At 33.2% G+C, this 19,207-nt stretch overlaps 1 long non-coding RNA gene across 1 annotated transcript; it reads right to left on the bottom strand.

Annotated features, from left to right (window-relative positions):
• Positions 1–4,059: 4,059 nt before the first annotated feature.
• Positions 4,060–11,001, bottom strand: LOC143243315 (uncharacterized). Its single transcript, XR_013024249.1, has 3 exons — positions 10,761–11,001; positions 4,819–4,891; positions 4,060–4,166 (listed from the first exon to the last, which is right to left on the bottom strand). It is a non-coding gene; the product is annotated as an uncharacterized LOC143243315 (long non-coding RNA).
• Positions 11,002–19,207: the final 8,206 nt, after the last annotated feature.

The following is a 19,207-nucleotide window of genomic DNA, read 5'->3' on the forward strand; positions in this document are numbered from 1 at the left end:
ATGGTTTATTAGTCATTTGTCGTGTAGTTCGATTGTTGTGAACTGAGATCAGGTTACTCAAGTATTCTGAATTCTTCTCATTAATGTAATCGATTATTGATGAACCATATATTATCTGGTTCAGTGTAAAGGTTCTAGGCCTCATTTGGCCTATTGATAAATATGTGTACAAAATGTGATAAGAAGTTAGTGAAAAACAGAGATAGATATTGATGGTGAGTTCAGCCAGAAAGTGTGTATAGTGGTGACTTTTAAAATGTAATAACCGCAGGTTCTATTGTAATAACTACTATTTTAAAACAAATGGACCGTGCGTTGTATATTTATTATTAAACATTTATGACCAACAAGTCACAGTCATCTGTCACAAAACTCCTGTCCACATATTTATCCGCATACACATCTCACTTGCTCTTAGGAGACTCTAGTAGCTTTGGCGATCCTTGTTTTGTTGTTGCTAGAAAAAATGTGAGACCAAAACTATAACTTAACGTAGCAATTTTGTTTCAGATAACAGTCAAGTACTAATTCAGAGCGTCTTCTCACTCATTTTTCACACGCAATATTTACATGGAGTAGACTTTGATTTCATAGCTTTTAACATAAGGATAAAATGCGTAATACATCAGAATTTATCTCACAGAAACAAATAAACTAACAAAGAAAAAGACTGGATGGTATAAAACACAGTTTCTAATTGTCTGTCAAGAAGTTCAGGTAATTTGGTAAAAACCACTGGAATGTACATCTCACATAGTCACCAAGCGGGGTAATAGTCGAAGGAATATTTCACATATAAACACAACAAAACAGAACCTATTCAGTAGAGTCACCACGTGGGGTAATAGTCGAAGGAATATTTCACATGTAAACACAACAATACACAACCTATTCGGTAGTCATGAGGGGGATAATAGTTAAAGCAGTATTACACATAAACAAACACGTACAATCAAAGAGGAAACACTGGTCATTGAAGATAATCTTGTAGTTTAAGGATAAATCCCTCTTTAATCTCCTTTCTTCAACTCTCAGCACAGCTTTTCTTTTGATCGTAGTTTTGTTTTGTTTCATTTCGTTCTGGCTTTGTAATTTATTACTTGGTGTAAAAACGTCTGTTAAAAATTGTAAAAATAATAGGTTATCCTTTTCCTTCAGAAAAATATATTATTCTAATGGTCTAGCCTTTTTTCCACAAATCTTTATTTCTGACTTCGTTATGGCAGCACTGATCCAAGGTCAGCATGTCATTGTATGATGATGAAACATAAGTGCTTGAACGAGTTTTCATTAAGAAGCTATTTTGTGTTTGTGAAAATACTTTTGTTTGAAGTGCAAAAGATATAAGATATAATTAATGATTAGTTGTCACACTTATAACGGATATGTGGCTCAATATCAGTAATAAATCTTATACTAGTAAAAATATTTCTAGGTTTAGGCCTAATAATAATTCATCAGCGTTATAGTCGTGGGCAAGCATTTCAATACAGGATGATGCATGGAGTACTGAAACAAGAAAGAAATGAAAGTATGGTGAAAATTGTGTTCAATATGGTTTCGCATGAACAGGTAATGAAGATGGACCTAATGGGTTGTGTGTTGAATATGGAACAGTATTGAGTAACAGTAGTTTGCATCCAACTAAGTTAAAACGGCATCTAGAAGCCAAACAGTTCCAATTAAAAATCCAACTTCCTAGTATTTCAAAAGAAAGTGTTTGCAATTAAATACAAGTAAAGCTACATATCATTCGTTTGTCCATCAGGACAACAGAGTTTCTCTTATTGCTTCATGTCTTGTTAATTACCGTATTGAAAAAGCAAATGAAACTCATACAATTGCTGAAAATTCGATAAAATCATGTGCAAAAGATTTGGTAGAGTGCACGATTGATGAGAAATTTCTTAAAAACATTAACTCTGTGCCCCTTTCTGACAACTCGTTTTCTCGAAAAATCAAAGATATGTCAGCAAATTACTTAACGGAGTTAATAAGGCGAGTAAAAGCGAGACCAACTTTTTCGCTTCAGGTGGATGAATCAACAGATGTCGCAGGTTATGCGATGCTGCTTGTGTTTGTTCGCTATATTCATGAAGCTAATTTTGAAAAAGACATGCTAATTGCAAACTTTTGCCTACTCAAACAACAGGCGAAGAAATATTTAAACTGATCGATATATTTATGGAAGAACATGATATTCAATGGCAGCTTTGATCAAGTATTTGCAATAATGGGGCTGCAGCTATGATTGGAAAATTTTCATGCACAGTGGCACACATAAAAAGGAAAAACGCTGACATCCAGAGTATCCACTGCTGTCTTCATAGTCATGTACTTGCAACGAAACGAATGCCAGAAGACTTGAAAGAGGTATTGGAGATGTCCTAAAATAGTTAATTTTATAAAATGAAGACCGTTCAATGTGAGGATATGGTACGTTTGTATAAAATTTGCAATTTCATACTGAAGTCCGATGGCTTGCTCTGTTTTACGAATTGCGTGAGGAGATAGATTTCTTTTATTTGAATGCCATTTTGAACTTGCGTACAAATTAAGAGACAAATGCTGGGTGCAGAAAGTGGCTTACCTTTAGGATGTATTTGCTTGTCTAAATGAAATGAATGTTACAATGCATGGTACTAGGGTAACGTACTTCAAAGTTCAGAGTAAAATGGAAGTGCTTCACCGTAAGCTAAACTTTGGGGTGAATGTATACTTATGGAAGAACTTGACTGCTTCTGAAATCTCAGTTTGTTTTTTTAATTATGAATGAAATTTCCTCAAGTGAAGATACAAAAGTTTCAGTCTTGCAGCACGTATCTGATTTGTGTACAACTGTTGAGGAGTACTTTCCCTCTAATTTAAAAAAAAAATTATTGTGAATTCAAAATCCCTTTGTTGACTCTGCAAATACCAATGATTGTCTTTGAAAGAGAGAAAAACAGCTTTTAGAAATTTCAACTGCGTGTGCATGTTTTTCTTATAGCAATGCCATATCGGGCTATCTGCTGAGCCCACCGAGGGAAATCGAACCCTGATTTTAGCGTTGTAAATTCATAGACTTACCACTGTACTAGCGGGGACGAAATTTCAACTCTTTACACCCTAAACTCAAAATTTCAGCAGAAAGAAATTACACAATTTTGGATACAAATGGCCATGGAATACATTGAAATAAGTAACAGAGCTTTGAAAATTTTAACGCATTTTTCAACAACATATCTTTGAGAGCAAACATTTTCACTGTATACAGCTACAAAAACCAAATTTAGAAATAGGCTAAATACTGAAGATGATCTACGCTTACAGGTAACAGCCATAACTCCAAATATTGAACTACTTTGTGAACAAAATCGAGCTAGTCAGACCACTAATAAATAAATAAGTACACTGTACTTTTACTGATATAACATTTGCAAGCAAAAATTTTTGAACAAGTAAGTAGAAGTAAAATATTTTCTTTAGATAGTGATATTTTTAATAAATTTATATTCTAAAAGCTAGTGACCGATTGTTTCTATTTTTAGTGTATTTTTTTTATTAATGCTCCGAAATGTTTTTTTTTTTTTCTGATGTGATACTCCGCAGGTCTAAACGTTTGGGAATCCCTGTCCTAAGATGTAAATATATATATATATATAAAAGCTTCTGGTACAAGCAATAACATATACAGCATACAAAATTATTACGAAAGTTTTGTTTTTACAAATATTTCAAAAAGTATAGTTTGATTTAGATGAAATTTGTACATATTAACTGTCATATTATCATACAAAAGTTGTGCATTTCTCATCATATTCCACTAACAAATAAGAAAGTTATAAGAGCTTCCTAAAATGTTATGAATTCCACAGTGCCAAATTATTAAGCAAGTCTCTGACAAATGAGTCTAGATAACAAAAATATATGTCTGGTATAGGAAAATATCTGTATATCACATATAAAATAAGAGAAAAAGAGCTTCTGGTATCCTCACCGTTACGCTAAATATACTCGCTCTTTCAGCCTTGGGGCATTATAATGTGAAGGTCAATCCCACTGTTCGTTGATAAAATAGTAGCCCAAGAGTTGGCGGTGGGTGGTGATGACTAGCTGCCTTCCCTGTAGCCTTACACTGCTAAATTATGGACGGATATCGTAAATAGCCCTCGAGTATCGAAATTCTAAAACAAACAAACTAAAGACCAAAATGTTTGTGGTATAGACAAAAACATATGTATGCAGCCTTTTGTATAAACAATTATATATATATATTATAACCATAAATGTTTAAGCCATAAACATACATATATATATATATACACAGACACACACATTATAGTCTCTGGTATACAGAAGTTTATTCATATTACCCTCTAGTGGTATAGGGAAGAACACAGATACATATATATATATATACTAGCCACTGATGAATGTGTGTGTGTTTTAACATTCATCCCCCAGCATATGTTAACTGCAATTCGCCCGACAGTATACATGGTTTGTATCAAATACAACAGTCCTGAAACAGGACACACTTTTAAGTTCATATGAATTTTCGTTTAATAAGTTAAATGGGTCAGTAATTACCTTCTACAAAGCGTAATATTGAATTATCATCTAATGAAGTGATTACAGATTAAATAACAAAAGATGAAAGAGGCACGTTATCTTGTATTGTCTTTTATACGATTAACAGTTTTCGTTCGTTCATATGAATTTTTCGTTTAATAAGTTAAATGGGTCAGTTATTACCTTCTACAATGCATAATATTGAATTATCATCTGATAAAGTGATTACAGATTAAATAACAAAAGATGAAAGAGGCACGTTACCTTGTATTGTCTTTTTATACGATTAACTGTTTTCGTTCGTCAACAGCTAGTACTGAATAGCAAAGAGTCATACCTGAGTAATAACAAACGGTCATTTTAATTTAAGTAATAACAAAGTCACCTTCTAATATTAGTAATACCAAATTTTTGTGTCTTAATATTAGTAACAACAAATTGTCGTGTCTTAATATAAGTAATAACAAACTGTCATCTCCTAATGTTAAGGTCTGTGAATAGTAAGCTTACCAAGAATTCTGTTTATTTTTCTTGGAAGTTAAGGTTTGTGAAAAAGTGTATGTAGTAGTTATGTTGATTTAATCAGCTACTGGTGATCATTCTGTTTGTGAAATATAGATATGATTTTGTTTTGCTTTTTTATTTCTGTCGCTGCGAGTGCTCGACATTGAATCATACGATTGTGCTGCTTTACATTACAGCTCACGTACTACCACGTGGTAACATGTACATCTTTCGCGCCTTCACTCACATCCTCAATGGAAATTTCCCTGCTTATCAGTAGCAACCAATGAGAAACTCGGTCGTTACTCCACTAGCGATCCCAGGCAGCAAAATGGGAACTATTGTTAAACACAAAGTGAATGAAAATCTTGAAGTTGAAGAACGTGCCGGTGAGAAAGACTTACCAAGTTTACATGAGTAGACACTCTGAAGACACGTTTTGTTTTGCTCGTTGTTGACAAGTTATATTTAACAATTGACAAAATCGGAGACTTCAGTCATTTCTGTTTTTTTTTTTTTTTTATGTGTACAGTTACTTTGTTTTAGTAAATATAACTGTCTTTCAAAATTTTATCACGTGCTTTATATTGATCGCTGGGCATCAGTCGTTTCGCTCCTGTACAAGTCATAATACTGAACTCGATTTTCAGCACTTTGGGGACCTGGCATGGCCGAGCGCGTAAGGCGTGCGACTCGTAATCCGAGGGTCGCGGGTTTGCGCCTGCGTCGCGCCAAACATGCTCGCCCTTCCAGCCGTGGGGGCGATATAATATGAGACGGTCAATCCCACTTTTCGTTGGTAAAAGAGTAGCCCAAGAGTTGGCGGTGGGTGGTGATGACAAGCTGCCTTCCCTCTAGTCTTACACTGCTAAATTAGGGACGGCTAGCACAGATACCCCTCGAGTAGCTTTGTGCGAAATTCCAAAACAAACAAACTTCAGCATTTTCAGCACTTATTCTCAAAAGAACTAAGAAGTGTTGATACCAGTTTGTTCCATTATTAATTGTATAAGAACTAAGAAGTGTTGATACCAGTTTGTTCCATTATTAATTGTATAAGTACTGAGAAGTATTTATACCAGTTTGTTTCATTATTAGCTATATAAGAACTGAGAAGTATTTATACAAGTTTGTTTCATTATTAGCTGTATAAGAACTAAGAAGTATTTATACAAGTTTGTTTCATTATTAGCTGTATAAGAACTAAGAAGTATTTATACAAGTTTGTTTCATTATTAGCTGTATAAGAACTAAGAAGTATTTATACAAGTTTGTTTCATTATTAGCTGTATAAGAACTAAGATGTATTTATACAAGTTTGTTTCATTATTAGCTGTATAAGAACTAAGAAGTATTTATACAAGTTTGTTTCATTATTAGCTGTATAAGAACTAAGAAGTATTAATAAAGTTTGTTTCATTATTAGCTGTATAAGAACAAAGAAGTATTTATACACGTTTGTTTCATTATTAGCTGTATAAGAACTAAGAAGTATTTATACAAGTTTGTTTCATTATTAGCTGTATAAGAACTAAGAAGTATTTATACAAGTTTGTTTCATTATTAGCTGTATAAGAACTAAGAAGTATTTATACAAGTTTGTTTCATTATTAGCTGTATAAGAACTAAGAAGTATTTATATAAGTTTGTTTCATTATTAGCTGTATAAGAACTAAGAAGTATTTATACAAATTTCTTTCATTATGAGCTGTATAAGAACTGAAAAGTATTTATACCAGTTTGTTTCATTATTAGCTGTAAAGAACTAAGTGTTTATACTAGTTTGTTTCAATGTTAACAGTATGAAAACAAGAAGTGTTTATACCAGTTTGTTTCATTATTAGCAGTATAAAAAAAAAAAGTGTTTATACCAGTTTGTTTCATTATTAGCAGTATGAAAACAAGAAGTGTTTATACCAGTTTGTTTCATTATTAGCAGTATCATCGACTTCGGAAATTAGTTATTTTTGAAGAATAACATTAAACAGGTGAGTGACTTTAAGTATTTTGTTTTAACATGTTTTTATATTTTAAATCATAAGTAAACGATTCTCTCTTATCTAATTATTAAAACGTCAGTACTAAATAATTTAACATTTTTTCTTTAAAATAAGACGTTTAATAACCATTATTCCACCTTAGAATATTTTAAGTGTCTTGAAATCGATAAATTAGAATATGACTGAAACATCCATGCACCATAGTTAATTTTAAAATGTTTCTTGATGTAATAATTTTTAAATACTTAACCAGGTGGCTGCTTTTTTAAAAATAAAAACGCTTAAATAATATCTTCTCATTTATAAAAATATAAAAGTAAAAAATAGTAACTGTGATCTATTTCAATACGTAAATTTTGTATCAGTTTTGATTTTTGGAAGTTTTGGAACGTTACTTTGTTACAGTTTAGAATGTACTTGTTTTTTTTGTTGTTGTTGTTGTTGTACGTTAGACCATATATCTAGAGTTTGTGTTATACCTGAGATAATGTAGCTAGAGTTACATTGTGATTCTTTCCACAAGATATACCTCATTTTCCCTGTCTATACAGCTTGCTCTTTCAAATGCTTACTTTTTATTGATTTATATAAATGTTTCAGATCGCACTGGTATCTATAGCGTAGATTAGATCCTGAACAACTATTTAATAATTAGCACCCTTTATGGTTGTTTATTTCACAGTGACCGAGTTTTGTTTTCCTATTTATTTATTTGTCTTATGAGCAAGGAATAGATATCCTAAGGAAACTGTCATAGTATATGCAATTTCAAACTGTGACTTACAATTTTAAATTGTTTATAGTCCGAAACATACCAAAATATTCTTAAATACTGTTTTTACGTGACCATCCTCGAATAAAAAATAATTATTTTGATTTGTATATAATACGTGTTTTTTTTATTGATACATTTTTCACCTCTTCTGATTCGTTAGTCGGCCTGACATAGCCAGATGGTTAAGGCACTCGACTCGTAATCTGAGGGTCGCGAGTTCAAATCCCGGTCGACACCAAACATGCTCGCCCTTTCAGCTGCGGATACGTTATAATGTTACCGTCAATCCCACTATTCATTGTTAAAAGAGTAGCCCAAGAGATGGCGGTGGGTGGTGATGACTAGTTGCTTTCCCTCTAGCCTTACACTGCTAAATTAGTAACGGCTAGCACAGATAGCCCTCGCGTAGCTTTGCGCAAAATTCAAAACAAACAAACAAATGAACAGTTCTTTAGTATCAATAGAGTGTGATGCCTAGGTTCTCGTGCATATCAGATCATATCATTATCGCTGTAAGTATAATAGTATCACGTGCTTCTAATTCTACAATAAATTTGTTTTTCTTCCATTCCACTTATCACATTGGTTTTCTTAGAAATTATTTCGGAAGTTGCTCCACACGTATTCCAATTTCCGGTTTTTAAGTACTTGTGTTCTGAAGATTTAATCCCTGTAAGATAGCTTACTCCTCTTTATTGCGTCTCTACAGAGAAAGTTTCCAACAGGGATATTACTAAGTTCGCCCGATAGAATGTTTATACCCAGACGTAAGTCTACTTTAGCAGATGCAATACCTCTTTGATAAAGAATAAAAATGTGGACAGACATCGCAGGGAATTAGGTAACTGTGTCATGACGCACGTGAGATACATGTAACGACCTGCAGATAGCTAAATTCTAAATCTACAAGTAATTATATTTATTTGCTATTAAGCATACAAAACTACACAGTGGCCAAGCGGATATCGCACCTCGGTTTTCTACGTTATAATCTACCAGACATACCGAAGAGTCACTTGGGGAAAGACAACAGTTAGAACTAATGCATTTATAGACATTTAAAGGTACATTAGAATGTATTTTTGTAAACTAAATTAAAATGTGTGTTTTCTTATAGCAAAATCACATCGGGCGATCTGCTGAGCCCACCGACGGCAATCGAACCCCTGATTTTAGCGTTGTAAATTCGGAGACATACCGCTGTACTTGCGTAGAGCCTAAATTAAAAGAATAGCAATTAAAGAAATTGCACTCCCTCATCCCTTTCCGGGATTTTGAAAACTCAGAAAATCCTTCTAAGATCCATAATCATTCATCACTTCTTGTAGTGTGATGATGATTCTCAGCCATAATGTACTGATGAAATTTGATACAAATTCGATCACACTTCACAAAGTTATTAACCCCAAGTTGCAAAAATACCCTATCTTCCAATTATTAAAAAAAAAACCAACAACTTCGAAGTTATCCAGAATCTTGATCTGGATTTTTATGTGATCAAATTTAAGAGGGACTGTCCCAAACTGATTTGTCAGCTTGTTTTATCTTTCTATTAGTTTTAAAAAATACAGATACACACACACGGACCCGATTGTAATACCTTCGCCCCAGAAAGAGAAGGGTCAAGGATAACGATCTATAATTATGATATTAATAACATTATTCCTTACTTAATATCGTTAGGATATAATATTTCTAACTATCTTTCTCTAATAATTTTTAATCAAAAAGCATTTTTCCAAAGCTCTTTAAAATCACTTACTAATGAAAATCATGCGAATTAAACGAGTTTTGTCATAGACAAGAAACTATTAAACTCTGTAGTTAATGGCCTTAAGACACTGAGTACCAAGGGAAAAAATCGATAGATTAATCTTGGCCAGCAGTCCTTGGCATTTGACCAGAAATAACTATACAGTCTGACTCTACTAAAATAAACTGGATTAAACTTTTTTACGCGTACTTTATATTGCCCTTGACGACTTTCATGTTTGGTTTTGTTCATAGCTTCTGTAGTCAAATTTATACTTTCGTCATTGACAGTACTGCTTAAAAATTAATAAACTATCACAGATTTAAATCGTGTATTTTTATAACTTAATTAATATTTCTGTTTATAGGTTAGATTGCACATTTTAGCAGCATCTATTTCTATATATTAAAAAGATTTATAGCATGTTCCACAAGAATAGTGAACATGTAACACACTGTTAACACGATGTATTATTAAATATTACTAGGTTATAGTATTTTTTACAAGATTACTTAACACAGCACATTGTTAACACCGTGTATTATTAGATATGAATAAGGTTTATACTTTGACAAGAATAATTGACGCATAATACACTTTTAACATCATGTATTATTTGATACTAATAAGGCTTACAGTATGTTGCACACAATTACTTAACATACAGTACACTGTTTACGCAATGAATTGTTAAATATTAATAAGAGTGATGTCCATTCTTGACTTTCAACTCTAAGTGTGAGGATGGTTTATTCTACTATAAAATAAACATTTTTATTTTGTATCTCTCTTATATTTGTATCTGAATAATGTATGTATAATCCCCCCTCTGGGACAGAAGTAAGTCTTTAGACTTACAACGCTAAAATAAGAGGTTCGATTCCACTCGGTGGACACAGCAGATAGCACGATGTAGCTTTGCTATAGGAAAACACATACACACTCCTGTATTGTAAAAGACCAATTTATAACAAAGTAAAAAAAAAAATCTGTTATTGACATAGACGGACTGTCATAGTTTTTATAATTATTATCGCACTGTACTCTGTTGAAGTACGTGAATACCTTAAAGCAGTTATATAAAGTAACCATTATAAATGCAACTTCTCGAAATGTGCATAGATAAATATTTACAGAAAATCGGACTTTATCACTAGAAGGCGCTAATAAATACCTGAATGATTCGCTGTTAGTTTCGCTCACAGTATTATTGTTGAGTTCAAACAATTTGTGTTGCTTCGAGCAGTTGGTCGATGTTTAGTTCTATCTTGAACTCTTCTCGTGTACTTGTTTGTTTTTGTTTATTGTTTCCACCGTCAGACGGTTTACCTCGAGCATAAAAGTTAACTATTTGGCTTAAAACGCTTTCCTAGACCTTCCTCAGCGTTATCCGTCGGTCTGTCTGATTTCACATGTGTGTACAGTAAATTGTTAACTAGCTGAGTCAGTTTCCACGTGAAAGAAAGTTCAATGCCACACGTGGCATGAGAACCTTTGTGACGTGAATATCGTTCGTGTGCTGTAGCTCAAAACAGTAAAAGGATGTCTTACGTCTTCACTATGAAACCTGAATTCTTTACTAGTATTCTGTATGTTTTGTTTTAAGTGTCTCAGTTTCTAAAGCTTCTAGTTGTACCATCAACACCTAAAGAAACATCTTATCTCTTAGTAAAATTGTTAAACGACATCTTATACAAATTAAAAATGAGTTCCCTCCTTTATAAACCTTCAAACTCAACCTCTTAGTATGTTACAAACCAATCTAACCACTATCAACACTAAATATCAGTTTTCTCCAAGTCTTCATCAAGGATCAGATTAACTACAAAAATTCGCTAGCCTCGTCATTACGTTTAAATTCAGATTTATCTTTATCGACCCTAAACGTAGCTTTTCATTTATGAGTTACCTTTACCGTTATCAAAAGTAAGTCACATGTATCCAGTGATATGTTAGAAGTTAGCATTGCTCTTATACGGCCCGGCATGGCCAAGCGTGTTAAGGCGTGCGACTCGTAATCTGAAGGTCGCGCCAAACATGCTCGCCATTTCAGCTGTGGGGCGTTATAATGTGACGGTCAATCCCACTATTTGTTGGTAAAAGAGTAGCCCAAGAGTTGGCGGTGGGTGGTGATGACTAGCTGCCTTCCCTCTAGTCTTACACTGCTAAATTAGGGACGGCTAGCACAGATAGCCCTCTAATAGCTTTGTGCGAAATTCAAAAACAAAACAAACAAACAAAGCTCTTACACTTTCAAATATCGGCGCTTGAACTAATACATTAAGAATTGGATTCACCCTTATAAACACTAACTACCACCCCTTTATTGTTAAAATAAAGTATCAACCTCTCTAGTTATTCTCAAAATTCTAAACATAATCATAACACAGCATAAAAAAGTTGTTCAAAATTAGAAATACGTTTGCGGTTTTACCAATCATTTCACATACAAATATTGTTCACTAATGTTTAATTACAAGAATATGACACTGAGGTATAATATCACGAGAGTATACAAAAGTCGTTTGTATTTTATGAATTCATTCCAAGTTAGATCTCTGATTTGATATCGTTAGTTTGTACTTCGCAGGTTTCTTTCTTACCTCACCACCTTTGGTCTTTCCTACGAAGTACTTGTTTATTTTCCATACATTTATAAGACTTCTGTTTCATCATAAAAATAACCAGGTTATTTGCGCCATTTAACTGACGTAACATACAATATGAACATACAACTTTCATATTTTCATGATGTTACAAAACACGTCGATTCTAATAAGATTAGTATTACAGGTCGCGCCATCTACTAAATGATATGCATATTTGACAACATTACGCAATCTGTACAATTGCGTGAAGCTCCCGCTGATTTAGGGACAGATCAGAACTATTATGTTAACTGATTAGAAATACTTAGCAATACATCAGGACTGTTATGGTAACTAATTACTCAGTAATAGATCAGGACTATTATGTTAACTGATCAGACTCACAATTGGATAGGTTTGTGTCATTATATTGATCAATCAGACCCTAATAGATAGGATGGGACTATTATATTAACTGATCAGACTCAATAATGAATTAGGTTGTGACATTTATATTAACTAATCAGACTAACTAATGGATAGACTGGACAGGTATCACTAGGTGTCTAGAAGATTTCTAGAACGGACCCATATGTATCTTCAGAAATTTTTGACGTTTCAATTTGTCGATCATGATTTTCAATTTTTATTTTCAAGACGCCAACTAGGAATTACGGGCACGGTCAAATAGAATCTGGGAACGTGCCTATTTCTACCCATGCCTCTGTTTCGACACCTCACTATGAAAGGAAATAAAAATTTGATCATTATCAATTTAAAACCGACTTCTCTATATCTGGTGATATAGAGGTATATACAACAGTAACGCATTTACCAGAGATAAACTAGTCTTCAGTGAATCATTAAAAATAGTGTTCAGTTTACAAGTGTTTGAATCTCATCAATTACAAATATATAATTACTGCAATTTTAAAACGCAGTGACAGAAGATGTCATTTACGTAAGATACAGCTGTGGCTGACCACAGTGACTGTGTCAATACTGATTGGTGCGACAAAGCCAGTACGACCTATTAGCGTACGTTAAACATCTTGGAAGTATACCGCTTATAATTGCCGTGCAGAGTAGGGTAGCAAATACCAAAGGGTGTTAATTTAGTGTTATCTATTAGGCTAAATGTTAGTTTTAGTTACGTCACACATTTTTCGTGATTTTTTGGATATTTTTATGTTTTGATAAATATTACACAATGTATATCAGTGGTGTATCTTGGCCGACGGCTGTGAATTATTGCATTATTATTGGCATTAGTTACGTATATTTATAATAATATATAATTCTGCATAAGTAATATTTCTGATAAAACATAGATACCTCTTATGATATTAAGTAATGCCTCCATCAGTATAGTTGTACGTAATTTCTCTGATGATATATATACACATATTTAATATCACCAATACTATGTTAGCATTCTTAAGTACTAACTGCAATACAAATAAAACCTATTAATTAATTATTTCTTATAATAATTACGTTTATCTTCATGTAATATTTTTTTTAGTAAATACAATACATTATTATGTTCTTGTTTTTTTACAGTTTCAATTTTTATTAAAATGTAGAAAATTTGTGACTTTATTCAAGAAATGGCTCCCAAAAATGAAAAATCAGAAATCGTCAGTGTAGAATAAGGGGTGAAAATATCACAACACCTGATGACCAGTCGGTAAGAAAGTCAGATAAAAAGAACGAACCAGAACGTGGGGAATGGTAGGAAAACTGGGCTTTATTTTCAGCTGCATAAGCTACGCTGTCGGTCTTGGCAACGTATGGTGATTTCCATACTTGTGTTATGAAAATGGTGGAGGTATGTGTCTTGTGGTTTAATCCAACATAATATACATGAAACCTTTACCTTACTAAATGTTAAATCGATGGTTCTAATGGATTATATGTTGTTGTTTGTTATTTAGGGGCATTTTTGTTTCCCTATCTCATCTGTTTAGTCTTGTGGGCTGTTCCTCTATTCTTCCTGGAAGTGGCCATTGGTCAGTATCTCAGCGTTGGTGGTATCGGGGTCTGGAATTTAGTTCCTGTCTTTAAAGGTAGCTATTGTTGTTTACTTCAAGTGTCTTAGTATTTTTCACCTTTTCCGGATATATATAACTCATACTTGTGTCTCAAATATGTCAACAGTTCTTATATTATGTAATCTATACTTTCACTAGGAATTGGCTCTGCTACAATGACCATCGTTTGTCTCTATAATATCCACCACGTGGTGACAATAGCTTGGACTTTATTCTACTTCGGGTTCTCAATGACGACACAACTGCCTTGGGAATCGTGCGGTAATTATGTTAAATGTATTTCTCTGATTCTGGTCAACTGTTTTAATTACTCATTTGTTTAGGATTAACTGTTATAAGCATACAGACACTGGGGGACACTGAATTAAATTAAGAACAATTTAATTTGATAGTATTTTACATGTGGCCGAGAGTGGCCTTGTGGTTAATGTGCCCTTAGTACTTTACATATGGCCGAGAGTGGCTTTGTGGTTAATGTGCCCTTAGTACTTTACATATGGCCGAGAGTGGCCTTGTTGTTAATTTGCCTAACTGTTAAACCGGAGACTTTTGAGTCACGCAAAGTTATCATAAATCGCATTATACGCTTTTGTACCGTGTGTGTGTTATAAGAGTGACAGTCAGATCCCACTTTTAGAACAAGAATGATGTGTCGAGAATTGTCAGTAGATGATACTACTACTACTTTTCCTCGATTCTGTTATTTAAAAAAAGCCTTTTTATTACTTTGGGTGCAGTACTGAAGCAAAATACACAACATTTCGATTTAATAGCACAGTATACTATAATAATGAACATTTCAACTTGATAGAACCGGTTATTACATAATTACTAATTATGCATTACACTATACTACAGCAATGTTTTGATAACTTTGAACACAATAATTAGGTTTCTAAGCAAAGCCAATCCTGAATACTTTTCTCATATCTTCAGTTTTTCCTGACCTTTCTCCACATGAGGTGAACAACTGCTTTTGTTTATATATATCAGGTAAGTGATTTTAATCTGTTGAAAAGACAGAAGGTAGTCGTTGTACAGAGCCCATCACATATTCTTTTACCAACGAATATATATAAATGTTATTGTTATTACATTCATATATACATGTTATTGTCATTATATTCAGATTTAAATGTTATTGTTATTATATCAATATACTAGTGTTATTATTATTACATTCATATACGATATAAACACTAGTAAATATTAATGTTAGATGTTACAGGTTGTTGGACAGAACCAATGGCATATTCTTTTACCAACGAATAGTGGGATTAACCGTACATTTTAATGCCCCTGACGCTGAAGACAAACACTAACAACCAGGCTGGGCAACAAATAAAACTTCCCATCTAATGAAGCTATAGTTTACGTCTTCAGTGAAAACAGTGTCATTGTTAATCAGTAACTGTCAAGCGACTTTTTTTTCGTTTATTTGCTATCAAGCTTTAATACTAGTTAATAATTCTTTAATCAAAACGTAACGAAACTAAATTAGTGTTAAATTTAAAGAAGTGAACTCTTTGTAATCAGTATTAATTTATTGTATTAATGTTATTAGGTCTGGGTGACAGCAGGAACGCAAGTGTTTTCACCTTTGGTATTGGTTTCGGTTCCGTCGTAACTCTTGGAAGCTTCAACAAGTTTAGCCACAACTTCTTCCGGTAACAAAAAAACAAAATTATTTTTTTATTTGATTATTTAACAATGATTCGCACAAAATGTTCAATATAATAATTCTCTGTACTCTGTATTCGTTATTCTTTCAATAGATATTATTGTACACTTTGAACACATTCATTATTGTTTCTACATCTTTATTTCTAGAGACGGAAATATTCTATGTATTGTTAACCCTGCTACCAGCATATTTGCTGGTACTGTGATATTTTCCGTCCTCGGTCACATGACCTACTTGAAAGGCGACGGGACTGAAGTTGCTGACGTTGTGAAGTCCGGTGAGATAATTCAGTCTTCTTGTGCTTCAGTTGTTTATATAAACACTAAAAGTTCTGTTTCTGTACCAAATCAACGTAAAATATTTCAGAACAAACTTTATTAATATTTTCTTGAATCTTGGTTCTAAAACATTTAAAATGAAACGTTTATTGGTAAGTTACAGTGTATCAACATCTTAATATAAATTAAGTATTATCAGACAGTGACCTGCTGTGTTTTTTACAGAGTACAAACACGGTCTTTGTTCAAATATAATCTAACATAGTGTATTTTCTTCAGGTCCAGGGTTTGCTTTCCTTGTTTATCCAGAAGTTGTTCTACAGTTGCCACCTCCCCTTTATGGTCAATTGTGTTCTTCCTCATTCTGTTAATTCAGATAATATGTTGACGTGTGTTATTTGATAGCCAGGTGAGCATATAATACGTTGATGTGTGTTATTTGATAGCCAGGTGAGCATTAGTATGTTGATGTGTGTTATTTGATAGCCAGGTGAGCATATAATATGTTGATGTGTGTTAATTGATAGCCAGGTGAACATATAATATGTTGATGTGTGTTATTTGATAGCCAGGTGAGCATATAATATGTTGACGTTGATGTGTGAGCATTATTTGATGTGTGTTATTTGATAGCCAGGTGAGCATATAGTATGTTGATGTGTGTTATTTGACAGCCGGGTGAGCATATAATATGTTGATGTGTGTTATTTGACAGCCAGGTACATATTTTATATTCTCATTTTCATTTAATGACATAAATATTCTTTTAAAATGGGAAAATTTTCAGAGCTCAAAATACTTTTGTAGACTATATTTTTTTAATTTACGCGTTTGTGTTATTGTTTGTCTGGAGGGAGTTTTCACGTTTTAACTGTTTCAACAATTGAATATTTAATAAGTCTGTGACGTTTGCACTTAATTACTGAGTTAATGAGTTTATTAGTTTGAGAAACACTATGAGAAAAAGATTAACAAGTAACTGACAGTTTAGTGTTATTATAAATTAGACCTGTCTTTGGTATATATAAGGTTAGTACATGAAATCTGTGGAACTAGTAATGGGAGAAATAATACAGTCCATTGTTATTAAATGTGTTGACCTTCATTGTTTTACCAAACGAAACCTGCGCAGTGGCAGAGGCTTATGAAACAATACTGTTAACAGTGTCAGAAGCTAAGGAAAATTCTGATCTAAGAATCGTATGTGCATGATCATGTGACGTGCAGTTAGTGGTTAATTTCTTGTTTAGTTAACCTCAAAATGTGTGGTGTTAACCATTCTCAACAAAATACAACCTTCTGATATGTCATTATTGTCAGAGATTCTATTTCCACTTTCGCCTTATTATCTGTTAGGACACAAGCCACGTGTCGCATGGCAACATGATTGTTGACACGCGTGCATGTTTTTTCGCAGTAAATGACTATTCGGGACTCTTGCATGCTTTCTGCACGTCGTAGTAGTGCTATTCTTGCATGCTGCCTATCCTGGCAACCAGCTACTTTGTTGCTGTCTGCTCCTTTTCTCCGATACCTGTTACATACATCAGTAATAATATTTTTATAATCTTTTACATTTGCGTAACCTGTTACTCATGGCAATAACCAACTAACTAGTTAACAGATGCTGTCGTTTTTTGTAATGTACTACATTTGTTTGTCATAAATCACTAATGCATTATATGGTTGATACCTGCTACGTATGTTTGCCACATAAATGTAGTTCTAGCTTCAAATTGTTATATCCATCAACCGTTACTTGATACATGTGTTTATATGCTACAAGTGTTCCATGTGTCACCTGAGCTTACATTATTATGTTCTATTTTATATATAACAAATCAAAGAATGGGTGCGTAACCACATATTGTTTAACTGTTTATCGCTGGTTAAGTATTTTAATATGTAAGAAATTTCAACAGGGCCCGGCATGGCCAAGCGTGTTAAGGTGTTTGACTTGTAATACGAGGGTCGCGGGTTCGCATCCCCGTCGCGCCAAACATGCTCGCCCTATCAGTCGTGGGGTGTTATAATATGACGGTCAATCCCAATTTTGTTGGTAAAAGAGTAGCCAAAGAGTTGGTGGTGGATGGTGATGATTAGCTGCCTTCCCTCTTGTCTTTCACTACTAAATTAGGGACGGCTAGCACAGATAGCCCTCGAGTAACTTTGGGCGAAATTCAAAACAAACAAACAAACAAGTAATTTCAAAGTACCATTTTTCAGTGATTCATAGAGATAAACTTCTATATAAAAAAACTCAATACTTTAAACGTACTCTTACGCAAGATGAAGTATTAGGTTATCAAACTAGATAATAACACGTATGTTTGAAACTTTATTATATAAAACATTAATTCATTAAATATATAGTGTACAATTTATATAGATCTGTCTAACTATGTTATTATGTTACTTTGATCTTATGTTATGACAACATGTGTACTGATATTTTTCTGTTTTTGTTTTTCATAGTTCTACACCGTGGAAGCTCTGATAACAGGAATTGTGGACGAATGGGCATCTGTATTGAGACCACGAAGGAAATTATTTACTATAGGTCACTGAGGTATGTTCCATAATATTAAAAATCAATAAACGAGTAAAACGAAAACCACAGTTGTTACAGTGTGGTTGTTATAGTAAGAAGTTGGTAATAACAATTGTAACAGCATGGTTGTTATAATGAGAAGTTAACATAAGTTTCAGGGACAACAAGGGATATATTGGTCCATCTCAGCTGTCCCACCCTCTAAGCCAAACTAATACTATTAAAACAATTAGTCATCACTTGTCATTCATATATGTATCAAGTTTCTTTTAAACTCACTCAAATTTACTAACATATCTTCATATGCACTGGAAAATAAAGTTGTCATCTTTTATATTTCCTAAATCTATATTTGTGTCACCAAGTTCTATACTTCTCACTATTAAGTTTGAAAAATGTTGATGCATCAACATTATAAATCCTTTACAATATTAAACATTTGAATCAGATCGCCTCTAACTCTTGA

Source organism: Tachypleus tridentatus, unplaced genomic scaffold (genome assembly GCF_004210375.1).
Source record: "Tachypleus tridentatus isolate NWPU-2018 unplaced genomic scaffold, ASM421037v1 Hic_cluster_2, whole genome shotgun sequence".
Taxonomy (NCBI): Eukaryota; Metazoa; Arthropoda; class Merostomata; order Xiphosura; family Limulidae; genus Tachypleus; species Tachypleus tridentatus.